Source organism: Lissotriton vulgaris, chromosome 11 (genome assembly GCF_964263255.1).
Source record: "Lissotriton vulgaris chromosome 11, aLisVul1.2, whole genome shotgun sequence".
NCBI lineage: Eukaryota > Metazoa > Chordata > Amphibia > Caudata > Salamandridae > Lissotriton > Lissotriton vulgaris.
In genome coordinates, this window is record NC_141699.1 from 892,392,971 (window position 1) to 892,420,562 (window position 27,592).

The 27,592-nt window shown below is 43.4% G+C and overlaps 1 protein-coding gene across 1 annotated transcript in view; it reads right to left on the reverse strand.

Moving 5' to 3' along the window:
- LOC147683657 (aspartate aminotransferase, cytoplasmic-like) overlaps window positions 1-27,592 on the reverse strand; it is a 359,755-nt gene that overhangs the window by 294,512 nt on the left and 37,651 nt on the right. The gene's annotated exons all lie outside the window — the stretch shown is intronic.

Below are 27,592 nucleotides of genomic sequence, written 5' to 3' on the forward strand. Positions count from 1 at the left end.
GGCAGAGCATTTTGCAAATGTGACTAACAAACACCTCAAATATCACTTTTTGAGAGTGACACACAGATTTGGTGCTTGGCTTGAACCCTTACTTTTACAAGACTAAGGGTTTTGATTATAGCTTGGCAGGCAGGATACTCCGTGAAAACGTGACAGAGATCCCTTCCATCATATTACAAGTGCCATAGACCAGGGGTCCTTAACCCGTGGTCTGGGGAACCCTGGGTTCCGTGATGCTTACTCTGGGGTCCATGACTGCCTTGGAAATTAGTATTAACAGAATAATAAAATGTACTTAAGTGAAAAAGCAAAATGTACAGTTGAACATTTTAAAAATTCTTATAAATGTGAAGACATTGGAAATGAAAGCTAACAAATAGATATCCTCTAATTGAATAGTAGGAGCAGTCAAGTGCATCAAACTTAATATAGTATGAACAATAAAAGGCCTCAATTGAATTTTGAAACCCTCTAATCTTCCTATTAAAATCTGATTTTTATATTTGTGACAAATAAAATGTCATATTATGCGTGTTTGATGATGAATACATGTTTTCTTTTGTGTATAGTTTTGCACTTCCAATCATTAAAAGTGCTTAGGGCGGGGTCCCCTACTTCTTGCAATGATTCAGTGGGGGTCCTTGGAATCCAATAATAATTAAGTGGGTGTCCCCGGGTTCCAGTATCTATTTAGAGGGGTCCTCAGATGGGAAAAGGATACAAACCACTGCCATAAACTATAATGCACTTGTAGTACAGTGGATGGGACATCCACCACGTTTGTGGTGTAGTCTCCTGTCTGTCAAAATCTACAAACTGTCCCAAACGTGGCGAGAAGGATGGAACCAAAACTTTAAATGCGATCCTCTTGAAAAATCTGCTGTGTGCAGAGGAGCTCTTTGGATCTATGGAGGCTTCGGGAACTATTCCAACTACAGGGGCAGCCATAATGCAGACCACCAGGAATCAATGATGGAGTTATTGGACTATTATGTACGTGTAAAGTACTGCATGGAAAAATTGGCTTCCCATTTGTTAAAATCTGTAATTAATAACTCGTGTTCTCGTGAGACCTAGTATAGCTTTTTGGGAAGAGAAAGAAGGCAGAGAAGCAAAGACCAGCACTCATTGTAGTGCTAGGGAGCGCAATCACGTTGCAGAGATTCCTGCACCATGACTTCCAACGATACGTGGCTACAGTAGTTTTAAGACCACTGTGTGGGATAAACCAAACTAGATCTGTTCAATGACAGTAACATCATAGTCAGTATCTAACTGTTGTTCTTACCTTGAAATACACAAAATGTATTCTGCTTTACCATATTTGCTGAGAGTTTAGTATTTTCCTCACATTTGGCCTAGGGTTAGGGTTACGCTTAGGTACAATACTACAGTTAGGGTTATGGTTAACACAAGGACAGGGGCAGGACTTTTGGACAGTGTTAGTAGGGGCCAGTTTGATTGTACAATTATGGGAGACCTGGTGCCGTTTGTGATTAGTTAAACCTATATCTGAGGGCCTCTGAATGGTGCACCAAGTGAGTTGGATGCTGCCCTGCAAAAGAGTGCTAGAATTTGTTGGAGAAGAGGTATACAGCATCATACACTTTCATAGGAAGGCTCAGCGGGCTAAGAGGAGACTGGTGGTTGGCGGTATATGATGATAGTTCTAGACACCAGAAGGAGAATTTACACATATTTCACTGTTCTAAAATGTACACACTACTCTTAACTGGGAGTCCTAGGTCCTCTGACTCTAGGCAGCACATAAAGATAGAAGAGAGCCACATTATACCATCCTAATCTGCACATTCAGAGTACACATGCTTGAGGACAACTGCATCTTACTCTTCTAATGAAGCACAATAAATGTTCGTAATATATACTTTGAGAAACAGTTTTTCCTAAGCAACATGATTATTCTGTGTTACTCACAGTTTAACTGTCTGAGTTGCTAAAGTTAACTGACATTCCGAGATGTATTCTGGTCAGATCAACGGACGCTACTTCCCAGGAGTCAGACCCCAGAAGGGAGATCTGTGGAAGGTGTTGTAGAGCAGAACTCCGTTTCTGAAGATAAAGATAGCAGTCAATACATGTCAGAAGGATTACCCAGTATGTCAGAGTCCCTTAGGATTTGGAGGAATAACCGGAGCTGGTGTTGGACTCAGGGTTATGCCTAAAGCTAACAATTAAGTTTACCTTCAGGTTGAGCAACTGGCTAAGATTTAGAGTTGATTTGCTGAATTTATTTTTCAGTATTATTTTAGCCCTAGAAATGCAATTTTGCATTCTCTGAAGGGTGCAGGACTGCGTGCACTAATTAGTGCTGCAAGGCCATCAGAACTCGCAGAAATCAGGCTTGGAGGGAAATTGAAATGGCAACACCTTACTTATGCTTCTTGGACACAGGCATAGATGGTGATCTGGGGCAATTATGTGAGACGCTGGGCAGGAGTTCCCCCTTCACTCTCCATAGAGAATCATTTGGACGAGAAATAAAGTCTCTGGTCACCAGGGCAAGAAACACTACCCCCCCCCCCCCCCCCCCCCCCACAAACACACACGCACGCACTCATCTGGGAGACAGTAGAGGGTGTACATGCTGGGGGCCCTGAAGGAGAGGGTTCCCTTGGTCTTCAGTGGACTGTTCCTATGGTGGATCCCAGTGAAGGGAGCTACCTCTTGAGGAATACACTGGAACCCTGGAAGTGATCAGGAGGCTGACTGGCAGGCATTTCAACCTGCTTTGATGACTACAGGGTGCTCCTGAAGATCGCAGGTTCAGGAGAATTCCAAGATCCCAGACAGCAGAGCATCTCCTGAGGTTTTCACAAGTCCCCACTGCTGGAAGGAGGCAGGGCTTGGTTCTAGAGATTTAAAAAGAGTCTAGATGCACCAAAAAGACTATTAGGCGATATGGAGGCAGGAAGGCAATTCCCTGATCTCTACCTCTTCAGAGGAGGAAAAGCAGTTAAAAATCAGCTTCAGGAAATGTCTCATAATGTTAAGAGGCCCAGAGACCAAAGTCTGACTCTCTTGGAGGCTGGAGTATTCTACCAGGATACTTTGTTTGATTCTTTGTGGGGGCGCACCAAGAAAAAGTCCAGAAAGATAATCACTTGTGTATATAGAAAAGTTCTTTATTTATTTTTGTCCATTCTTTTAAAAAACAATCATCGTGCACTTTACAAACAAATCAGCCAACGCGTTTCACTCCCTTCCAGGGAGTTTCTTCAGGGCGAATGGAAAATTCACCGGAAACGTACGGTTGGGTCCTTCAGATTTATGATTTGAATTAGTGTTTCTTATTCCTGCCGGTCAAATTTCTATTTATCCTGAATACCGATGCATTCAATTTGATTTCTTTTGCAGTCTCTAAAAGTCTTCAATTGATCTGATATAAGGGACAATATGGCCTCCCCTATTTGTGTCTGATGTTCCGCAAGCTGGGGACCATCCATGCCGTTGCGGTGAAACGACTGAAGATACTTTTCCAGGTTCACAACAACGGAACCTTCAAACAAGTGCAGGAGGAGAAAGTGACCCGACTTCCTTGGCCAAAACTTCTAAACACCGGAACATTGGTGTTCGGGGACTTTTCCGCCACGAACGGAGGACAGAGAGTAGCAGAGGAAAATCCAGGGGACGAGGCTTTATTGAACGGTGTCCACCCAGAGGATCCGGGAATTGCAGCGCCACCGTCGAAAGAAGGTCCGGAGGAGCCAAGGTGAAACGGAGAAGCAGGAGGTCACCCCCGAGCAAGGACAACAGCGAGGAGAGGAGCCGAGAAAGCCAGGAGGCCAACAATATCGCCCAACGCCCAGCCACGTGCAGGAGGACGCGTGGCTACCTCAGGTGCGTAACCGTTTGCGTACCTTGTTCAGCTTCAAGCGGGGAGGGACCGGGTAGGAAGGGAGACTGGACTGGTCCCTTTAATTCTTGCTTTGCCTACGAGGCGGCCGGCCCCGCCTCTATGACGGGGAATCATGTGCTCCAATCAGGAGCAGCTTTTGCGAATAGAAGGGAAGACACGGAAGACGCCGTCTCGCTGGTGTTCGGGGACTTTTCCGCCACGAACGGAGGACAGTGAGTAGCAGAGGAGAATCCGGAGGACGAGGCTTCATCAAACGGTGTCCACCCAGAGGATCCGGGAATTGCAGCGCCGCCGTCGAAAGAAGGTCCGGAGGTCCGGAGGAGCCAAGGCGAAACGGAGGGGCAGGAGGTCACCCCCGAGCGAGGACAACAGCGAGGAGAGGAGCCGAGAAAGCCAGGAGGCCAAAGATATCACCCACCGCCCAGCCACGCGCAGGAGGACGCGTGGCTACCTCAGGTGCGTAACCGTTTGCGTACCTTGTTCAGCTTCAAGCGGGGAGGGACCGGGTAGGAAGGGAGGCGTCAGACAGGATAAGGCATCTGGTTGCACTACACCCTCGGGTGACTTAAGCTTTGGTGGTGGTGTATGTGTGAATCACGAAACGTACTCCCTCACTCCCCCTCCCATATCAAGTGCTTCTTAGAGCTGTGTAGTAACAGCCATGTTTGTTTTCTTGTTGTGCATTTCGGTGGGAGAGCTGGAAGATGGACCCCAGGGAGAGAGCCAAGGTGAAGACCGAAGCCCCCAGGACAGCCCCCAGGAGAGACACTGTGTACCCCTGTTTTCGTTCATTGAGTGGACTGTTGTGCTGCGAATAAACAATCCTTGCCCACTTCATAGTCTTAGCTCTGTCCATCCTTGTACCAAAAGGTTACAAGTGGCGAGCCAGATAGGAGTTATCCATCTGCACAGATGGAGGCCATGCTTACCAAAATGTCAGAAGGACAGGCCAAGCTTGAATGGGCCGTTGGAGAGTCTAGTGAACAGGCAGACAATGACAGGGCCACGTTCACCGCCGCCATTCAACAGCAGGCGGACCACATCACAAAGCTTACAGAAGGACAGAACCAGCTCCTCACACTTCTAGGGCAACAAAGAGCGGCCACACCCCCAGGAGCAGTAGTTCCCCTACAGAAATACATAGCAGGAGATGACCCTGTTTCCTTTTTTCTGAACTTCGAGAGGGCAGCCCGTGCTAGTGCCTGGCCAGGCGAAAGGTGGCCCTTTTACTTAGCGCCCCTGTTAACAGGCGAAGCCCAAGCAGCTTATCAACTCGCTAACAAGGATGGTACCGCTGCATATGGTCATGTGAAACAAATAGTTTTGGACAGACTTGGGGTCGACGACGAAAGTCACAGAATAAGGTTTAGACAAGAGAGAGGACTTGCCAATGACACACCTAAAACACTCTTTTATAAAATGAAAGAAGCTGCTGACCGTTGGTTGAAACCACAAGATTGCAACCTGGACGAGGTAATGAACAAGATCTATTTAGAGCAGTTTCTTGAAGCACTGCCCTATGGTACACAAAGATGGCTCAGGCACCACGCAGGTTTGACTCTTGAACATGCCATAGAGATGGCTAATTCATATGCCAGAGCCCAAACTCGTCCAATGGTTAGTGATGGGGAGAAGCCTACCACCAATAAAGTCTTCACAAGAAATGAAAAGAAAACCGTCAAGGGCTCTCCTGATCCTTTTCCTCCTCTTTTGAAACCCAGACCATTAAGACCTGAACCCCCGGTTATGACAGGACTCCAATGCTATGAATGCGGGGAATGGGGTCATATTGCAAGACTTTGTAGAAAAAGAAAAGAGAAAGAAGAAGAACCGATGGAGGTCGGATATGCTCCTCGTGCCATTCTCTATGCCCAGGAAACTGGACCGGCCTACTACGTAAGTGTCCTTCTTGATGACCCCCCTATTAGGGCCCTGTTAGATTCAGGTTGTCGCCACTCGGTAGTAAAAAAAAGTACCCTGACCGGTTCTTCTTTCTTTTTGAACCGTAACGTTAGGATAATGTGTGTGCACGGTGACATACGCACGTATCCCCTAGCTAGGGTAAACATTGTAACAGAGAGGGGCACTCAGCTACAGTGTGAGGTTGGGTTTTTTCCAGAATTACCCGAAGCCTTGATAATAGGGACTGACAATAAATGCTTCCCAACCTTGATGGAAGAAGCCTTGTCTAAGAGTAAATCCACCAAGGCAGTTCCCGGTCTACTAACCACAGAGCCATGTACAAATGACTCCAACTTCCGGGCTGCCCAATTGAACGATGCCTCTTTATCTTCGGCCTGGCAAAGTGCCCAGGAAGCGCTGGGACAAGGTACTATATACCCCTTTTTTTTTAAACAGAACGGGCTTTTGTACAGGGTAGGTAGCCATAAAGCTACCCCTCAGTTGCTTGTACCAGCAGACTTTCGTGAGCAAGTTCTGTTCTACGCTCATGCCCACCTGTCAGCTGGTCACTCCGGGGCCGAAAAACAACTGAGTCCATCATACAACACTTTTATTGGCCTGGTGTGTACGCACAAATAAAGAAATACTGCCAGGAGTGTCAAATATGTCAGAAACGCAACCCTTACATTCCGCCCAGGGTTCCGCTTGTTCCCCTCCCCATCATTGGGAAACCCTTTGAAAGAATAAGAGTAGACATCATAGGGCCCCTGCCTAAATCACATAGGGGATATCAGTACGTGATGGTAGTGGTGGACTATGCCACTCGCTATCCTGAGGCGTTTCCCTTACGCGCTGCTACCACTAGCGCCATTTCCCAGAAGTTGGTAGAACTGTTCTCTAGAATGGGATTCCCTAAAGCCATTATCACCGATCAGGTACCCCTTTCGTCTCCCGTCTTATGAAACAGGTCTGCGCTATTTTACAGTTGAAACACCTGCACACGTCAGTTTACCACCCACAAACTGATGGGTTGGTTGAACGATACAACGGCCTGATTAAGACAACCTTAAAAAAACTTTTGTCAGGGGACGGAAGACAGTGGGATCAACTACTTCCCCTAGCCCTCTTTGTGTTACGGAGTCAACACCAGAGTAGCATGGGTGCCTCCCCTTTTGAACTCTTGTTCGGGATGAAACCCCGTACCCTATTGGAGATAACAAAAGACAGCTGGGAAAAGGAGGGTACACAGGACGCGCAAGAGTTGATGGACTATGCACAACAACTGAAAAACAGGCTGTACAAACTAAGGACCTTGTCCTATGACACCTTAGAAAAGGCACAAGCGAAACAGAAATTCTTTTACGATAAAGAAAAGAAATGGAGAGAACTAGACGTTGGGGATTGGGCTCTTGTACTTCTTCCCACTTCCACCCACAAACTGCGCAAAGAGTGGCAAGGACCTTACTCAATAGTAAGAAAGATAGGGAGAATCACATACGCCCTGCAGATAACTCCATCTCGGACTCAAATCTACCATATTAACCTCCTGAAGAAATGGTTCTACTCCACATACCATAGACCAAGCCGTGATAAACCCCGATCTGTCGGAGGCACAAAAGAAGGAGGTCGATAACAATATGTCCAAACATTCATCCATATTCTCTGACCAACCCGGCAGACCAACGCTGGCAGAATATCACATACCCACCCAGGCTGGGGTCATTGTCAAACAAAGACCCTATCGGGTACCGGAGGCCCGAAGACTCTTGCTGCAAACGGAAGTGAAGAAAATGCTCGAAGCAGGGATAATAGTTCCTTCCAAAAGTAATTGGTCATCCCCAGTGGTGTTGGTGCCAAAACCCGACGGAAGCACTCGCTTTTGCATCGACTTCCGCGGGGTCAACAGGGTGTCAAAACAAGACGGCTACCCACAACCAAGGGTTGATGAGATGATCGAACGCCTTGGTGAGGCCCAGTATATAACAACAATTGACCTCACCAAGGGCTACTGGCAGGTGCCTCTGTCCCCTCAAGACCAGGAAAAAACAGCTTTCATAACACCAGACGGGTTGTTCCACTTCACAGTGTTACCCTTTGGGTTGCACGGAGCCCCAGCAACGTTTCAACGTCTCATGGACACAGTACTGGCCCCATATACCCAGTTCGCCGCGGCGTATTTATATGATATAGTCATACATAGCCCTGACTGGGAGACCCATTTACGACACCTCTAACTGATACTAGGTGCCCTGGAGAAAGCAGGACTACATATAAACTAAAAAAAAATCAAGGATCGCATTCACCCGTGTCAAATATCTTGGGTATGTCCTGGGAAGTGGTCAACTATACCCACAGGAAGAAAAGGTCAGAGCAATACAGGCACAAACCTTCCCTACAACTCGGAGGGATCTAAGAGCATTTCTTGGATTGGTCGGTTATTACCGCCGCTTCATTCCTCGCTTTGCCTCACTGTCAGCCCCTCTAACGGATATGTTAAAGAAAACAGCCACTTCAGTGCAGTTCAAAAACCCCTCTCATCAAGCCACAACTGCTTTTCAACAATTAAAGGATGTTCTCTCTTCAGCTCCGGTATTGGCAACCCCAGACTTTACCAAACCTTTCTGTTTACAAACAGACGCCTCAGGGGTTGGTTTAGGCGCAGTATTGTCCCAGCCTGATAAAGAGGGTAGGGAAAGACCCATCCTGTACCTGAGCCGGAAACTGTTCCCCCAAGAAACTGTCTATCCAACAATAGAAAAGGAGTGCCTAGCCGTGAAGAGGAGCATCGAGAAACTCCGTTATTATCTGGAGGGCCGTCACTTCACGTTGATCACTGACCATGCCCCCTTGACATGGCTCTACCAGAACAAAGGACAGAACGATCGCATAATGCGATGGTTCCTTTCCCTACAACCATACAATTTCGATGTAAGCCATAGAAAGGGTACCGAGCACTCTAATGCTGATTACTTCTCACGTTACCCTCTTTCCCCCCGAACGGGAAAAGCTAGGGAGGGAGGTTTGTCAGAGGGTCGAGGACTGCAGTCCCATAACGGACTTTTCCTCTTCCCTACAGGAAGGCCCGGACTGGCCCCTTTAATTCTTGCTTTGCCTACGAGGCGGTCGGCCCCGCCTCTATGACGGGGAATCATGTGCTCCAATCAGGAGCAGCTTTTGCGAAAAGAAGGGCAGACACGGAAGACGCCGTCTTGCTGGTGTTTGGGGACTTTTCCGCCACGAACGGAGGACGGAGAGTAGCAGAGGAAAATCCGGAGGACGAGGCTTTATTGAACGGTGTCCACCCAGAGGATCCGGGAATTGCAGCGCCACCGTCGAAAGAAGGTCCGGAGGAGCCAAGGTGAAACGGAGAAGCAGGAGGTCACCCCCGAGCAAGGACAACAGCGAGGAGAGGAGCCGAGAAAGCCAGGAGGCCAACAATATCGCCCAACGCCCAGCCACGCGCAGGAGGACGAGTGGCTACCTAAGGTGCGTAACCGTTTGCGTACCTTGTTCAGCTTCAAGCAGGGAGGGACCGGGTAGGAAGGGAGGCGTCAGACAGGATAAGGCATCTGGTTGCACTACACCCTCGGGTGACTTAAGCTTTGGTGGTGGTGTCTGTGCGAATCACGAAACGTACTCCCTCACTTCCCCTCCCATATCAAGTGCTTCTTAGAGCTGTGTAGTAACAGCCATGTTTGTTTTCTTTTTGTGCATTTCGGTGGGAGAGCTGGAAGACGGACCCCAGGGAGAGAGCCAAGGTGGAGACCGAAGCCCCCAGGACAGCCCCCAGGAGAGACACTGTGTTCCCCTGTTTTCTTTCATTGAGTGGACTGTTGTGCTGCGAATAAACAATCCTTGCCCACGTCATAGTCTTGGCTCTGTCCATCCTTGTACCAAAAGGTTACACATATATTAGCGAGTAACGTTTAAATATTTAAATATATGTATCAGTGTTTCACTTTGTGTATAAGTGGCTTCATGGGTTGGTGAGTAGCTAATGTGTGTGTGTATGGGTTATTAGATGGTTTTTTTAGTATCAGTATGAGTGTCTGTATGGTTTGGTGGAGGTATTACTTAGCACATAGATGCATCAATGACTGACTCACTGTTTGTATGTGTTTTGAAGACAGCATATGTGCAGGACTGTATGGGTGGATGAGTGTGTATATGTGTGCGTTAGTGAGTGAATGACTGTCTGACTAGTGTTTTTATCAGTAACTACATATGTTTTAATCTAGTATATGTGAGTATTGATGTATATAAGTGAGTATTTGTGAGAGTGAGTGATTGTAAGAGTTCCTGTTTAAAAAAGTATGTGTTTCTATAAGTATTTGTTTAAGAGAGTAAGTATGTGTAAGTTTCCTTAGAAGTAAGGTGGTAGTGTGTGTATAGTTGTATATGCAAATAAATGGATGTTCTATAGTTTATTTGCATGTGTGAATATGTGTGTAAGTAACTTTTGGATGACTGTCGGTGTGTAACAAGATGTATAGGTGTATCACTACATATGATGAGTGAGTATATGTATGAGTGACTATATAGAACTGTTGGTGAATGAGTGGATGTATATATAGATGGTGGTATTACTGAATTGGTTGTTGTAACTGGTATGGATATCTCCATTTTTTTGAAAATGTTAATTTCTATTTTCGAATATGTGTTTAAAGGGTTACATTACACTGAAAGGAGGTCTGTCACTCTGTCACAAAGATGGTGTCATCAGTGATGTCATGAGTGATGTCACTGACCATGTCATGAGTGATGTAATATGTGACGTCATCAGCAATGCATTACACGCGCAAGTTATAGTGAGTCCAACTAACTATAACGTGGGAATTTCGATGTTTTAGGTCAGTAAAATTTCCAGCTAACTATAACTGGTGTGAAACCTATGGTTTTTTCTGTGAATTTCATAGGTTTTTAAATTCTAATTCCTAACTATAACTGGTGTGAAACCTATGGTTTTTTTCAATGAATTTCATAGGTTTTTTAAATGCTAATTCCTAACTATATATAAGGCCCCAAACCTATGTTTTTTTCTTTGAATTTCAAAATTTGGTTAATAGCAAATGTCTATAGCTATGAAATGCAATATTTTTGAAAATGATTGAATCCTATATTTTATTTGTATTTTAAACAAAATTTTTTTTTTTTGACCTTGGAGCGCTCCCGAGTCGCGCCCCGGAGAGCGTAGTCGTTTGAAGCGCCCCGGTGCGCGAACTGGGAAGCGTCCCGTTAGCGCCAATGTCGTGAACGAAAACATGATCGTGACGTATCGCGTAGCCGCGTCCGCGTGATACGCATGGCGTAAGCGCACCCGGAAGCACTTGAGCGAATACGCTCGCGCAACGTAAACATCCGACGCGCTTACGCGACGCGACCCGGGGCGCACCCCCGGGCGCGCCCGGGGGCGCGTCACGTAAGCGCGCCGGTTATGTGACCTGAAAATAACACTTTTAATTGGTGCAGAACAGTTTTAGTTTCATAATGATGAAATCCCTGGTCTTGTGACCTGAAAATAACACTTCTCATTGGTTCAGGCCTTTTTTTTTTTCCAAATGATGAAAGACCCCACCTTTTTTCCTTATTCTGACTTTGTCCTTTGACTGAGGAAGACCGGATTGTACCTCTCTGTACCTTTTTGATCTATATAATGGCTTCAGTAGCAGCAGCAGCTGGTGCATCTGCACTACCACCACCACCACAACCACAACCACCAAGAGGACCACCTCAAGATTACATTGGTGGTCAACAAGAGGAGGAGGAGGAGGAGGGGAGGAGAAGATGGCTTGAAGAACACAATACCCCATACCAGCCAAGACCACACATTATATGGGAGTTTTTTTCGATCCCAGAGGGGAAGAAAAAAGTAAATGCAGCCAAGGTGACTTGCCTAATCTGTGGCATGGAACTTTCTAGGGGGAACCCGAAAAAAATATTAATTCGGAAACAACACAATGATTAGACACATGCAGCGCAAGCATCCAATAAACTATTCTGCTGCAGAGATGAGGGAACTGGCCAGAAACCCTCCCCAAACTACAAGCACCACCTCGAAACGAAAGCAAAGTACTCCGTCGGGACAAGAGGCAAGAGAGACGATGCCTTGCATTCAGCCACGGTTTGCGGATTTCCGTATAACCTGTAAATACTGTGGGAAGACCATCTCTTACGGAGAACAGAGCGTAAAGCTCATCGTCCTTGCTGGGGACAACCACAAATGCCCCAATAAACCCTAATTTTTTCTTTTCTTTTTTTTTTGCTCCAGTTGAGCCATTTTCAATTCCCTGTTTTTTCGTTTCTCCCCATGAAAAATACAACGAAAATATAAAACTGTTTAGAAAAACCAAAAAAAGTTAAAAATGTTCAAAAAAACAATAAAAAAAATATAAAACAAAAAGAAGAAAAAAAACAGTTCTTTTTAGAAATACCTCCAATTTATAAAAAAAGGCTACATTTTTAAAAACTCTGTCATTCTTTTTTCCCCATGGTCTGCTCCCCGGTGCGCGCACCGGGCGCTCCCCGCCCTAGGGGGTCGGGGGGGGTCTATCCCTGCCCCCTTTTTTTTTTTTCCACCTCTTGTGTCTCGATCCTACCGACACACAAGATGGCGGCTGCTCCAGACTGTTTCGAATATTTACAGACACCCGAGAGCCAATCAGCTTTCCGTGCGCACCTCGCGTGGCGCGCCCGGAGCGCTCCCCAGTGCGCGTCCCGGGTGCTGCCATAGATATATATATTTTTTTTTAACCTAAATTACTCAAAATCCACTGGAGCACATATCTTGAGACATAGCAAAGGCACATCGGGCTACCAGTCCGTACAATTTTGGCAAGTTTGGTTCAGCCGTTCGGGCTAAAAGTGAGTTCGACCACCCTATGGAAATTAACATGGGGAAAACACGTTTTGGGACCCCCCTTTTATCTCGGCCCCCGCTTGACGAATCCCCCCGAACTTTCAAGGAAGGACCGGAGCTCCGCGAGGCAAATTTGAGGAAATTTTCAGGCAGATTCGTCAACCGGCGCCAAAGTTATTCCAAATAGAATTTTTAGATTTTGCATTGAAAAAAATCCTAACTATAACTACCTACTAGCGACCGCCAGTAGGTAATATATATATATATATATATATATATATATATATATATATATATATATATATATATACACACACGCCTCAAGGGAGCGTCCTGCCTGGGAAAAATGGGAGAACAGAGTAGGGAACAAGAAAAGACACAAAGATTCTGCAGTCTTCTGTCACTTGAGGCACATCTCAGAAAATATTTAATTTAATGATGGTATCCTGGGTACACTTGGGTATTGTCTGCTCCTTAATGCAAAAAAGTCAAAACCACAAATCGCATAAGGATTTATTGACCACTGAGGAAACCTTAATGCCATGCAATATAAGACTGTGATTGTAGACCCCTGAAAGACCGCAAATAAGTGGTCTTAGCATTCAGAATCTTTGCAGGTAATTCAGAAAATAACATCAGAAGTCACTGAAGAAGTAAGGCAAAACCAAACAAAGGAATATAAAATAACAAATGTGAATAAGACCAAGCCAGGGGAGAACTGAGTGGGAACAAAACATAGCACAAAAGTTGCCAAGCACCATCATTCTGGTTTTGTCTCTACACAGGGACCCGGAAACCGTGCCCATGACTTCCGGCCTCTGCTGTTCCTGACCCAGGAGTGTCCCTATCTGTAGGTCTGTGAATGTGTGGCCAACCTCCAAGGGTCGGTCTTTGATATTCTGCAACCAAAGGAGGTCTGTGTAGTCTGCTGCACCAACTTCCCTTCTTCTAAGTCCCCCAGAGTCAAACTCTCACATTTAATGAGTACTGGAGTGTTTCTACAGCTGCAAGCTTTGCTGAGGACAGTAAACATATGTGTAGGAAAAGCATATGGTGTGAAAGTGTAGATTGGTTGTGCACTCCTCGATGCACTGTGGTGAGGGAGCAGTCATATAGTTAAATCATTGAGGGGTCTACATGTGGGTGTAATTTGCAAGAGGTTCAGACATGTGCTTAAACTATGGTGCTGAGGTGATAGGAGCATATCAAGTGTAATTGTATGCACCAGGAGTCTGTTTCTTTTCCAAAATACCCTTTCAATGTTATGGGCGTACCATAAGTGCAAACTCAACAGTTCAGCAAGCAGGTCAACACAATAGAAATGCATGGTCTTTGTGAAAAATCCTATTTTTGCTGACTGTTGGACCTGGCCCTTTTTCTGGGTTATCCAAAACGTTTTGCCTTCTTCCTCTTATTTTTTCTGACCTGTTTTTATTGGCTTTAGTACTCTGCGCAATTCACCAATGATGATCAGTGCTAAAGTGTATATTCTCTATCTAAAATACATCTGTAATTGGTTTATCCATGATTGGCATAGCTGATTCGCTAGTAGGTCCCTAGTAAAGTGCGCAAAAAAATAGGAGTCTAGAGGGAAAGACAGAACTAGGACGCCCTCCACTCAGTAAGTCATCAAACAACACAAATCCTAGTTCTCGTGGCAATATTTATCTATTGATCTGTAAACATCACTGGTTAAGAATTAATCACCCCAGGGAATCCCTTGATCTAGGGATATTCAAGATGTCTCGGTCTATTGCCTATATAAAAAGCAACCTAACTCTGATCTGTACAGTTAGAACAGCACAAGACTGACAATCACCTTGAAAGACAAAAAAATGTGTGAAGAGCGAGATGGCACCTCACGGGCGCACCACCAATGGGACCCCTGGCTGGTACTCAACAGGATGGCCCTGTTCTCATCATTGGTGCCATCAAGCTTTAACGTGAACGTGTCTCAAACCCAAAGTAAAAGGACAGTAAATGGTGCAGTGAACACAACTTATATGTGACAAAAACTTACAACATTAAACATTTAACATACAAGTTACCGTGCAACCAGGACAATAAACTTTACTCATGTTCCTTTCTTTGTTGCAAACAGTAAACACATAATAATAAAAAAGGAGAGTGTGAATACTACCTATCGATTCACACCCTACTTACAGCCGACATGTTTCATTGCCTTAGTGTTTATCAGGCAATTTCCTCAGGGCAACTCAATTTAAATGCCACTGCAAGAGACACTGTACTTCGAGTGCTGTAATATAAACAAACATACATGAGGTTACCTGTTGACCACCTTTGTATTCTGCATATAGATCATTATGCACTGTCAAACAGCCATGCTGTATTAGGTAATCATTATTATTATCCTTCAAGTAGCCTTGCTTCTCATACCAGCCAAGAGGAACTTAAAATCAGGAAAACAGCCCCCATCGGTGAGCGTGGTCCTATCTCCCTTCAGTTCAGTTACTAGAAGAGAGTATCAAACAAACAAAGGTTATCTACTCTAAAAGGGTTCTTATACCTTGCTTTTTAAACATAAAAATGACCAAGTAGGTCCATCAGAGCGTTACCGGTGGAGAGTAGTCGTTCGGCGTCTTCTCAGCACTCGAACGCTGAACGAGTGTAACACTGATCTATTTAGATTCTCGAGTGCCGATTTTCGGGGGCTCTGATTGGCTGAGGTAGTCAGGTGACTATCGCGGCCATTTGTAAACGGTCCCCAGGCCGTTGAAAGTGCCTGTTTTATGTGGCAATGCATGCCTACTCACGTAGTATATTCGGGTTTGGCCATCTCTACAGCTTAGTTTATTAACAGTCACATGGATATATTTTGGGGGTATTTTGTGAAGACTACGTGAAAAAATCACGTGAAAAAAATCGCGTCGCGTGTACAATTCGGGGGGTAGTCTCCATGTCAATAGTCAGGTGTACACAAAAACATTTTCAATTAATACAGCACACCGCATCGATTACATAGTGATAATAATTCTGAATGGTAGTGGCTCCCTGATCAGAAGCCGGAGTCATATGTCGGTCGCGGCCATCTTGGAACAGTGTATGGGCAATGTAAGTCGCGCCCATCTTGGAACAGTGTACAAGCAGTGTAGATAGTAGGGATAGCGCAAATGCTAATTGCACTCTAGAAACAGGGACATTACACGAGTGCATTTACTTTTTCATCTCAGTCTTTATCTTAAGGGTCTGTGAGGGCTGGGACAGTTACTAAAATATTAACATATTCCAGATGTTTATCTCTACATAGGTACAGATGCCTTGCTATTACTAAAAGAGGTTTATCTTCATGACCCATAATATAGTCAATAGGAAAATACGGAGTAACCTGAGATTATTTATAATGTTATTTATCCAAACTGTTCAGATATGATCACCTAATTATATTTAGGAAGGAGAAGTGCCTTGAAGTTAGGGGACAGTAGGATACTGTGCTCAAGAACATCCACATGTATATCTCAACGCAGCTTGTTCCACTCCAAGAGTTCATTCAGTCCCTTCTGTTCACTTTGTTCTTGGTATATCCATCGTGCTTCCTTGGTGATTAAACGTCTTTCTGCAGTCTGGGAATCACCCATCACTCTCTCCAGAACCACCCACGTAAAGGTGTGTTTATTGCGGTGGCAGTGTTGCACTAATTTAGTGGTTAGTTTCCCAATCCTTATTGTGCTAACATGCTCCTGAATGCGGAGTTTGATCTTCCGTGTGGTGAGTCCAATATACTCCAAACCACATTCACATCTTAATCTGTACACCACGTTGGTAGTGTTGCAGTTACTAAAGTGATTCAGTGACCAGGTTTTTCCAGATTGTAAAGTCACTGATGCAGTTTTTTTCGTCAAGGGGCACGCTGAGCAACTTCCACATGGGAAGTGTCCTTTAGGGACGGTGGTAATCTCTGTTTCTGGTCTTCCGTTCATCCTGGTGTGTACTAGTTTATCTTTCAGATTGTTAGCTCTTCGGAAAGCGAAGCGGGCGGAGGCATCTTAAAATCCGCTGTGGATAGTAGAGACCACTGTTTTCTAATAGACTGGCGGATCTTAGAGGTCATTGGGTCATAAGTCATGACCACAGGTAGGCAGTCTGTCTTCTCCTTAGTATGTGACTCCAACAGAACCGATCTTGGTGTGTTCAGGGCTCAGTCTGAAGAGTATCGTGGTCAACTTATCCGACCATCAGCTAACTTCGGAGGAAGAAAGGGTGCTCAATAAAGGGTTGGGATTTGTTACCACTCCCACTCATGATGCTTTCAAGTGTCGCACTGAGTTTCATGAGACGATGCGAAAAATTAAGTTGAAGAAATTCTTCGCTAAACAACCACTTGAACAGAGCAAAGGATTCAATACCAATCTGAAAAAACCTTCTACTTTCTGTCCGCCAATGGGGGCAATTGGCCCTGAAGTGGCGGTATTTGAGGCCAAAGTTCTGGAGGAAATTGGGAGGATAGAAAGTAACAATAAAACAAGTGGATTTAAAAACATGACGAAAGGAGATTGGGAGGCCATGAGATCCCTCCAGAATAATGACAATATAACAATAAAAAGCGCTGATAAAGGCGGTGCTGTCGTCATTCTAAACACTTGTGATTACGAGGCCGAAGTAAGACGATTACTTAATGTGAGAGCTAACTATCAGCCCCTAAGAAAAGATCCTACCGCAGAACTGATGAAAACAATAGCAGAACTCATTGGTGGTGCGAGAGAGAAGAAGTGGATAAGTGCGAAGGAGGCGGAGTTCTTTATTAATACCAGCCCAAGGACCCCTGCCTTCTATATCCTCCCAAAGATACACAAACCGGCCCGGCCTCCGCCGGGCCGGCCAATTGTATCTGGAATCCAATCAATATTGGAACCTCTATCCCAGTTCGCTGATTATTACCTTCGCGAATCGGTGATAACCCAGAAATCCTATGTTAAGGACACTACGGACATTTTAAATGTCCTTAACAATATGACATTTGATCCTGATAATGAGTATATCTTGACTATTGACATCGAGTCCCTGTACTCTTGTATTCCTCAGGATGCCGCATTGGTGGCAACAGCGAGAGCACTAGCCACACAGGAGTAGTTTTATGATGCCCCCCAGAGTTTTGTTTTACAGTGTGTTGAATTAGCACACACAAGGAACTTTTTCAGCTGTAAGAACGACCTGTTCCTCCAAGTGACGGGCACATCTATAAGGGCTACGATGGCACCTAGCTTGCTTGTATTTATGTGGGCCAATTTGAGGAGCACATCATCAAATCTGACATCAATCCCTTCAAAGGCCATATGCGCCTTTGGAGGCGATATATAGAAGATGTGCTCCTCCTATGGGTAGGAGAAGAAGCATCCCTCCTCCAGTTCCTAAACTGGTTGAATACCCAAGACATGAGCCTTCGCTTCACCTGGAAGTATCATCACACCAGTGCGGTCTACCTTGATCTAGACATCGAAGCAGCGGAAGGAGGCTTTCGAACAAGTGTTCATCAAAAGCCTACTGATAGAAATTCATTGCTATCGTATCAATCATACCACCCGAGAGCATTAAGAGACAACCTCCCTGTGGGGCAATTTCTGAGGTACAGGCGAAATTGTTCTTCTACTGAACTATACAAAGAGCAAGCAGAGGTACTGAGTAAGAAATTGGAAGCCTGAGATTACCCGCGCAGAGTTATCAAACAGGCTCAAAAGAGAGCCCTGAACACACCAAGATCGGTTCTGTTGGAGTCACATACTAAGGAGAAGACAGACTGCCTACCTGTGGTCATGACTTATGACCCAATGACCACTAACATCCGCCAGTCTATTAGAAAACATTGGTCTCTACTATCCACAGCGGATTTTAAGATGCCTCCGCCCGCTTCGCTTTCCGAAGAGCTAACAATCTGAAAGATAAACTAGTACACACCAGGATGAACGGAAGACCAGAAACAGAGATTACCACCGTCCCTAAAGGACACTTCCCATGTGGAAATTGCTCAGTGTGCCCCTTGACGAAAAAAAACTGCATCAGTGACTTTACAATCTGGAAAAACCTGGTCACTGAATCACTTTAGTAACTGCAACACTACCAACGTGGTGTACAGATTAAGATGTGAATGTGGTTTGGAGTATATTGGACTCACCACACGGAAGATCAAACTCCGCATTCAGGAGCATGTTAGCACAATAAGGATTGGGAAACTAACCACTAAATTAGTGCAACACTGCCACCGCAATAAACACACCTTTACGTGGGTGGTTCTGGAGAGAGTGATGGGTGATGCCCAGACTGCAGAAAGACGTTTAATCACCAAGGAAGTACGATGGATATACCAAGAACAAAGTGAACAGAAGGGACTGAATGAACTCTTGGAGTGGAACAAGCTGCGTTAAGATATACATGTGGATGTTCTTGAGCACAGTATCCTACTGTCCCCTAACTTCAAGGCACTTCTCCTCCTTAAATATAATTAGGTGATCATATCTGAACAGTTTGGATAAATAACATTATAAATAATCTCAGGTTACTCCGTATTTTCCTATTGACTATATTATGGGTCATGAAGATAAACCTCTTTTAGTAATAGCAAGGCGTCTGTATCTATGTAGAGATAAACATCTGGAATATGTTAATATTTTAGTAACTGTCCCAGCCCTCACAGACCCTTAAGATAAAGGCTGAGATGAAAAAGTAAATGCACTTGTGTAATGTCCCTGTTTCTAGAGTGCAATTAGCAGTTGCGCTATCCCTACTATCTACACTGCTTGTACACTGTTCCAAGATGGCCGCGACTTACATTGCCCATACACTGTTCCAAGATGGCCGCGACCGACATATGACTCCGGCTTCTGATCAGGGAGCCACTACCATTCAGAATTATTATCACTATGTAATCGATGCGGTGTGCTGTATTTATTGAAAATGTTTTTGTGTACACCTGACTATTGACATGGAGACAACCCCCCGAATTTGACACGCGACGCAATTTTTTCACGTGATTTTTTCACGTAGTCTTCACAAAATACCCCCAAAATATATCCATCTGACTGTTAATAAGCTAAGCTGTAGAGATGGTCAAACCCGAATATACTACGTGAGTAGGCATGCATTGCCACATAAAACAGGCACTTTCAACGGCCTGGGGACCGTTTACAAATGGCCGTGATAGTCACCTGACTACCGCAGCCAATCAGAGCCCCCGAAAATCGGCACTCGAGAATCTAAATAGATCAGTGTTACACTCGTTCGGCGTTCGAGTGCTGAGAAGACGCCGAACGACTACTCTCCACCGGTAACGCTCTGATGGACCTACTTGGTCATTTTTATGTTTAACAAGCAAGGTATAAGAACGCTTTTAGAGTAGATAACCTTTGTTTGTTTGATACTCTCTTCTAGTAACTGAACTGAAGGGAGATAGGACCACGCTCACCGATGGGGGCTGTTTTCCTGATTTTAAGTTCCTCTTGGCTGGTATGAGAGGCAAGGCTACTTGACGGGTAATAATAATGATTACCTAATACAGCATGGCTGTTTGACAGTGCATAATGATCTATATGCAGAATACAAAGGTGGTCAACAGGTAACCTCATGTATGTTTGTTTATATTACAGCACTCGAAGTACAGTGTCTCTTGCAGTGGCATTTAAATTGAGTAGCCCTGAGGAAATTACCTGATAAACACCAAGGCAATGAAACATGTTGGCTGTAAGTAGGGTGTGAATCGATAGGTAGTATTCACACTCTCCTTTTTTATGTTTATGTGTTTACTGTTTGCAACAAAGAAAGGAACATGAGTAAAGTTTATTGTCCTGGTTGCACGGTAACTTTTATGTTAAATGTTTAATGTTGTAAGTTTTTGTCACATATAAGTTGTGTTCACTGCACCATTCACTGTCCTTTTACTTTGGGTTTGAGACACGTTCACGTTAAAGCTTGATGGCACCAATGATGAGAACAGGGCCATCCTGGTGAGTACCTGCCAGGGGTCCCATTGGTGGTGCGCCTGTGAGGTGCCATCTCGCTCTTCACACATTTTTTTATCTTTCAAGGTGATTGTCAGTCTTGTGCTGTTCTAACTGTACAGATCAGAGCTAGGTTGCTTTTTATATAGGCAATAGACTGAGACATCTTGAATATCTCTAGATCAAGGGATTCCCTGGGGTGATTAATTCTTAACCAGTGATGTTTACAGATCAATAGATAAATATTGCCGCGAGATCTAGGATTTGTGTTGTTTGATGCCCTAGTAAAGTGCACCAGGTGTGCCCAGGGCCCAGGGTCAGCAGCACTAAATGTGTCACCCACATTATAAGCCCTGCAAACATGCCTCAGGCTTGCCTCGGCAGTGTTTGTAAGTGTAATTTTAAACTGTCATGTCGGCCTGACAAGTGCACCCACTTGCCAGTCCCAAACCTTCCCTTTTACTGCCCATGGGCAGGGTGCAGCGTATGTGAAAGGTAGGACATGCACTGTTGTGTTTTACATGTCCGGACAGTGAAGTACTGCTAATTTCGTTTTTCACTTTTGCATAGAATATCTCTGCTGTAGGTTATCATTTGAGCTGCCTTGTAACCTCCTACAAGTAAAACTTCCAATTGGGAAGAGATGGAAATATTAGAGTTTAGGGTCCCTGAACTTACCATTTAAAAAAACATCTTTTAGTGAAGTTGTTTTTAAATTGTGTGTTTTAAAATGCCACTTTTAAAAAGTGACAAATTTCAGATCCGATGTATGTGTTGATTCATGAGCTGCAACCAATGAATTTCTTTTGCTGTTTCATATACTCAATAAAGTTGATTATAAAAAAAAGTGATAAATTAGAAATTAAACGTGACCTTAGACTTGAATTCCAAAGCCAGAGTGATTTATTTCACTTTTTTTTGTAATTTTTGAGAACAAGATTAAACCATTATTTTCATGTCATCTCGTCGGGCAACACTTTTTTTGTGAAATTACACATTTTATTACTTACAAAAAATCCCATATAAACAACTTATAATGCAACACAACGGAATGCAATACACAATAAACAATATAGTGAGCGTATTAAATAATCCTAGTTGTAACCTAAAATACAAGTAACCACTCCTTGTTTGAAATAATTGTAGTTCCAAGGAGTGTTGTCCTTGCGGGGAAAAAAGGTGTAGGATATTCCCTCGTGGCACACACAGTATGTCTTATCCCATAAACCAAAGTCAACGCGTTTTGAACCCCATCCTGCTGGGGGCTCCTCCTCAGGGCTTGGACTTGGTCTTGAAACTTTGTTGTAGAGGTACCAGGAAGTTGACTAACAGCAGTGAATGATTCTTTTTAGGCATTGTAACTTAGTCTGTTGCGGGGTACCGGGATCTATTTAAGACGAACAAGTCTGTTAATTAACCAATTCTTTATATTTGTATCTTCTCTCTTCTGTCAGAAGCGGTCGGACACAGCGAGGCTCGTGGGTCTCTGCTTCGACTCAGCTGGTAATCGCAGCCTGATTTCTATGAACTGCACAGTTTTTTAATCTTCAAAAGTGATATCTTTATATGTGTATGTTGGATATTTGTCCTTTTGGTCTTTTTTATTCAGAGAAATATTGTTGTTTTTTTCTAAACGGGTGTGGTGTCCATTTGCATTGGTTTAAATGTGTTACTGTATGTGTACGTACAAATTCTTTACACATTGCTTCTGAGATAAGTCTGACTGCTTGTGCCAAACTACCAAGGGGGCGAGCAGGGGTTTCTTGGGTGTGTAACTCCCATAACCTGACTGGAACAAGGGTCCCTACTTGGACAGGGTGCAAGCCACTAACACTGACTTATGGTGAGATAATACTAGATGTGGGCAAGTTAGAAGCCTCGCTCAGGCTCAGCTCAAGGTTCTGTTGAAATTTCAAGCTCATGACGAGCCAAGGCTACATGCTGCCTATGCTGCCACCTTTCATCTACCCGGGATGTGGCGCTATGGTCAAGGCTGCCGACTTTTGAACTGGGGAACTAGTTTCGAATCTTACCTTGGCTCAAAATCCTGTGATTTTGGACAAATCACTTAATCTCCCTGTGCCTATAAAAATAATGAATGTGACCTTGTGCAATGCAACTGGTGCTCATGTAATCCGCTTCAAAATCTTCGAGTTAAATTTGCACTGTATAAAATCTGCAGAAAAATTCACAGAGGTAAAAATAATGCCTTAATAAAATTAAAGAAAATAGACACTCATTTTGTGGATGATTTTCACAAAGTGCAACCACAAAACCTAGATAAATTGCGGCTTCCCCGCTTACATTGTGTGATATTAGACCAATATTTTATCTCACCAAAACTCCTTTTTCATCTTTATCGTGTATGAAAGAAACTTCAAATCTGAGTTCAGAATACCAGTTGCGCAAAAACCTATTGTGTTTGATTTATTAGGCTACAGTGTTGTGTTGCTTTATTATAATTTGGGTCACATACAGGGTTTACAGGACATCTGTCTTGCCTCATAGTTCACCGACGTTTCACGTTTAAAAAACATCACTTAAGTACTTCTCAGTGCAATGCTATCATGTGATGTATTAATGTGAAAACCTCCATGTGTTAAAGAAATGCACTTTTTGGAATTTTGAGTAGACTTTATAATATTTTACGTGATGTTTGTTATATAATTTACATAGCAAACATTTTCAGGGCTTGGCTCATGCACGAGGTCCAAGAATCGAGCCAGACACTTTGCTTGCTCTGGCTTAGCTCTCCCTATTATTTGCTGGCTCGCCCACCTCTAGATAATGCAACAGCGATACAGTGAATTGTCCCAATACTTAATCACAATAATCCCTAAACAGTGGTGTTGCATTCTGTTTTACACTTATATTACCTTGCTCTGTTCCCTTTGCTTTTCCCTGTCTGGGTCTGCTGCCTGGAATGTATGATGCGTGCCTGCATCTTGCATACTGGGTTCCAGATTCCAGACCAACTGTATTATAGTATCTGTATCTGAACCTGTACTGATGTGCTGTGCTTCAACTCCTTTTCAAGAATTAAATTCTTACATTTAATCCAACTACATGCTTCTCTGGATCTTTATATTGGCGACGAGGTAAACCCTGCAATTTCTGCCACTATCCTTGAAGCACAGGAGCAGAAATTCGAAATTTTTATTTTTTGAAACCGGATGACAAAAGAAGAAAACTTGAAACTACCTTTTTATCCACTCTCTCTTCAAAGAAAACACTGGCTGATTCTACTACGTCGTAATTGCGAAGATTTACGACCTACCAGTGTTCTACTACATATTTTCACAGCTTTTCGTGTTTACCAACGGAAAAAGAAAACGACAAGCATTACGTGAAAATCACCGCTTCTACCTTCATTTGTGGCGCATGTCCTGGTGATTCCAGTGCTCCTACTCCCGCGGATTGGTGATGTAGAGAACCATTTTTATCTAATTTTATGCCTTTTTCTATATTGGTATTGTAGTGCGCGAGGCTGTCTGCAAGCTCGAGGCATCTCCTGACGTTGTCTCTCCAACACGCGCTGCGTCATCATCACGTGGTACGTCTCAGCCGTCATCACGTTGCACGTCTCAGCGCCATCTTGTGTATCCATAGTAACAAGATACACAGTTTTACCGGAGACGCCGAGAAGTTGATGACAATGCCTACTTGATCGGAATACATCAATTTACACGCCGGAAGGTAAAATAGACTATATTTACACGCCGGAAGGTAAAATAGACGATATTTTCCGTGTTCTTCATTCTTCGAGTATTTTGACCAAGATTACGTTTATTTTAAAAGAAAAAAGAATAAAAGGATTTCACTTTCCTTTTCCAACACTTGACTATTAAACACTTGACTATTACCCTACTACAGAAAAGAAAAACGATATATTTTACCTTGCTTCATTCATTTTGTGTAGACTATTACTCTTGAAAAACTGCATTTTTTTTTAAAAAAAAAGTGTATACCTATACCTCTACTCTACTCTAGCCATTATGCAATTTGACCCACCTTCAAAATTTTTACAAACTAAAGGAGATCCGCCCATCCCTTGGACTAGATGGAAGGAAGAATTTTTTACTTACCTCAAGGCTATGGATGGTGAGAGGATGTCGGCGGAAAGAAAAAAAAACATTTTTTTACATTGTCTTGGGTCAGAAGGACAACTCGTCTTTAGAACTTTACCTCCTGTGAGATCTGGGGGTGATTCAAGTGTTTATGATGAGGCTGTGCAGAGAATAGAGGGAAGATTTAAACCAGTAACCAGTGTAGCTTTAAATAGGTTTAAGTTTTATACCAGAGTACAAGATGAAAATGAGTGTTTCGATGAATTTTTAACTGCTTTGCGTGCACTTTCCCTCCATTGCAATTTTGGTTTAATAACTGACGAAATGATTAGAGATCAAATTGTGGTGCATGTAAAGAGCAAGAAGGTACAAGAGCAGTTGTGGATTTTAGGGGATCCAAGTTTAGAAACTGCTATAAGTACAGCTAAAGCTTTAGAACAATCCGACAAGTGGATTAAATCCTTAGACAAAGTTTCTGTTCATACTACTCCTTCTACATCCACTGGTGAGGTTAGCACGGTCAATGTGCGAGAAATGAAAACTCAAGGTTCTAATAGATATGATGGCAAAGGTAAACAGTTTTACTGTTTTAGGTGTGGGAGTCCAGATCATATAGCTTCTTTTCCACAGTGTCCTGCTTTAAATAGACAATGTAATAAATGTAGTCGTACTGGGCATTTTTCCAAATATTGTAAAACTTCTGTTAAGTCCTTTAACGATTACAAGAAGCCTTCTTCTAATACTCCCAGACGTACTAATAGTAATGTATCTTATGTGGCGGAGAGAGAGAGTAGTGATTCTTCTGTTAAAGAATCTGGTATTGTAGTTTCTATACAAACCACGTTTGATATGACACTAGCAGATAGTCTGCCATCTCCTAAGAGTCTAGTGAATATTTTAGGTAAAACTCTCGAACTCATGGTAGACTCCTGTTCTCCGTGGACCATAATTACTCGTGATTATTGTGTGGAGTCATTTGGAAATCTGGTTGATGTAAATTCTTTGTGTAAACCAGATATTGATGCCTATAATTTTGATACATCCAAAATCAGTTTTATAGGTTTTAAAGAAGTCCCTATTATTGTTAAAAACAATTCTGCAATTATTAAGATGTATGGCGCATCTAAAGGTGTAAATGTCCTAGGTTGGAGGGATCAAGCTAAGTTGGGAATCTCTTTGAATCCTAGGTTGAAAGATCCTGTGTGTGTACTAGCTATATCTGATGGGGACTATGACATAGCATCTATGTCTAAGGAGATATCTGACTCCTTTCCTAATGTCTTTTCTGAAAAACTTGGGATGTTGAATGGTTTTACGCACAAAATCAAAGTCAAACCTAATACTGTTCCTCTGAAACAGAAGTTAAGAGGTGTTCCCATTAGTGTCAGGGAGGAGCTCAGAGTCATGCTTGACAATATGGTCAAGGATGGTGTCATCGAGGAGGTAGAATCCTCTGAATGGGTTTCGCCTATTGTTTTGGCGATTAAACCTGACAAAACTATTAGGTTATGTGTAGACCTGAGAGCGTTAAACAAATGTTTAGTCATAGACTGTCACCCATTACCTAACATAAATGAAATGTTGTGCATGTTAGATGGAGCCTGTGTGTTTTCCACATTAGATCTTAGGTATGCATATCACCAGATAGAGCTCACGGAAGACTCAAAGCACTTCACCGCTTTCATCACTCCCCATGGATTGTTTCAATTTAAAAGGATGCCTTTCGGCCTAGCGTCGGCCGCTTCTGTTTTCCAGAGGGCAATGTATCATATATTTAAGGACCTGAGTGTCTACGTCAAATGCTTTCAAGATGATATCCTTGTTTTTTCAAAAAATGTCTCTGAGCATGATAGTCACCTTAAGGAGGTTTGTTCCAGGTTGGAGAAGTTTGGTTTGACTATCAAAGCTAGTAAGTGCAAGTTTTTTTGCAAAACAGTAGATTATTTAGGTCATTCACTTTCAGGGGATGGAGTTGTACCAAAAAAAAATCTTGTGGATGCTATTGTTAAGGCTCCTTCCCCGGACAATAAGGAAAAATTGCTTTCATTTGCAGGGCTTTGCGAATACTATAGCAAGTTTATCCAAAATTTTGCAAGCAAAATGGAGCCTCTTAGAGAACTAACAAGGAATTCAGCCAAATTTATTTGGTCTGAGAAGCAGGAACAAGCTTTTAAGCAAATCAAAGAGGAAATTGTTAATGCTCCTACTTTAAAGTCCTTTTGTGTTAACAAGAAATGCATTATTACAGTTGATGCTAGTCTTTATGGCATTGGTAGTGTGTTAAGTCAATCATCTGGTAAGGATGAGTGGTGTGCTGCCTTTTCCTCAAGGACATTGTCTCCTACGGAGAGAAGGTACTCCGTTATTGAAAAGGAACTTCTTGCCTGCATTTGGGCTGTCGAACACTTCAGAAATTATGTATGGGGCAATCGATTTGTACTACGGACAGATCATAAACCCTTGGTTGGGATTTTGTCTCCTGGGGGCGGATGGAACTCCACAGCGCGCATAGCTCATTTGTCTTCACGCCTTCAGGAGTATGATTTCGAGATTGTGTATGTTCCTGGTAAGTGTAATGTTACTGCGGATTTTCTCTCAAGGTTTCCTTGTGAGGATTCTCCCAAAGTGGATAATGACATTGACGTTGTTGCCTCTGTTGGGGATTGTGTTTCCAAGGAGTTTATTTCTTTGTCTGAAGAAGAATGGTTTGTTGAACTTGGCAAGGATGTGGTTTGTCAACAACTGCTTGATTTTGTAAGGAATGGTTGGCCACCCTGTAGGGGTGTTTCTCCGGATATAGCTCCCTTTTGCCAAGTTTCGTCTGAAGTTGAAGAATTTTCTGGTCTACTTTTCAAGGCTGGTAAATTAATCCCGCCCCAATCCTTACAAGAGAAGATTCTGCTTCTCGCTCATCAGAGTCACATTGGCATGTCATCAATGAAAC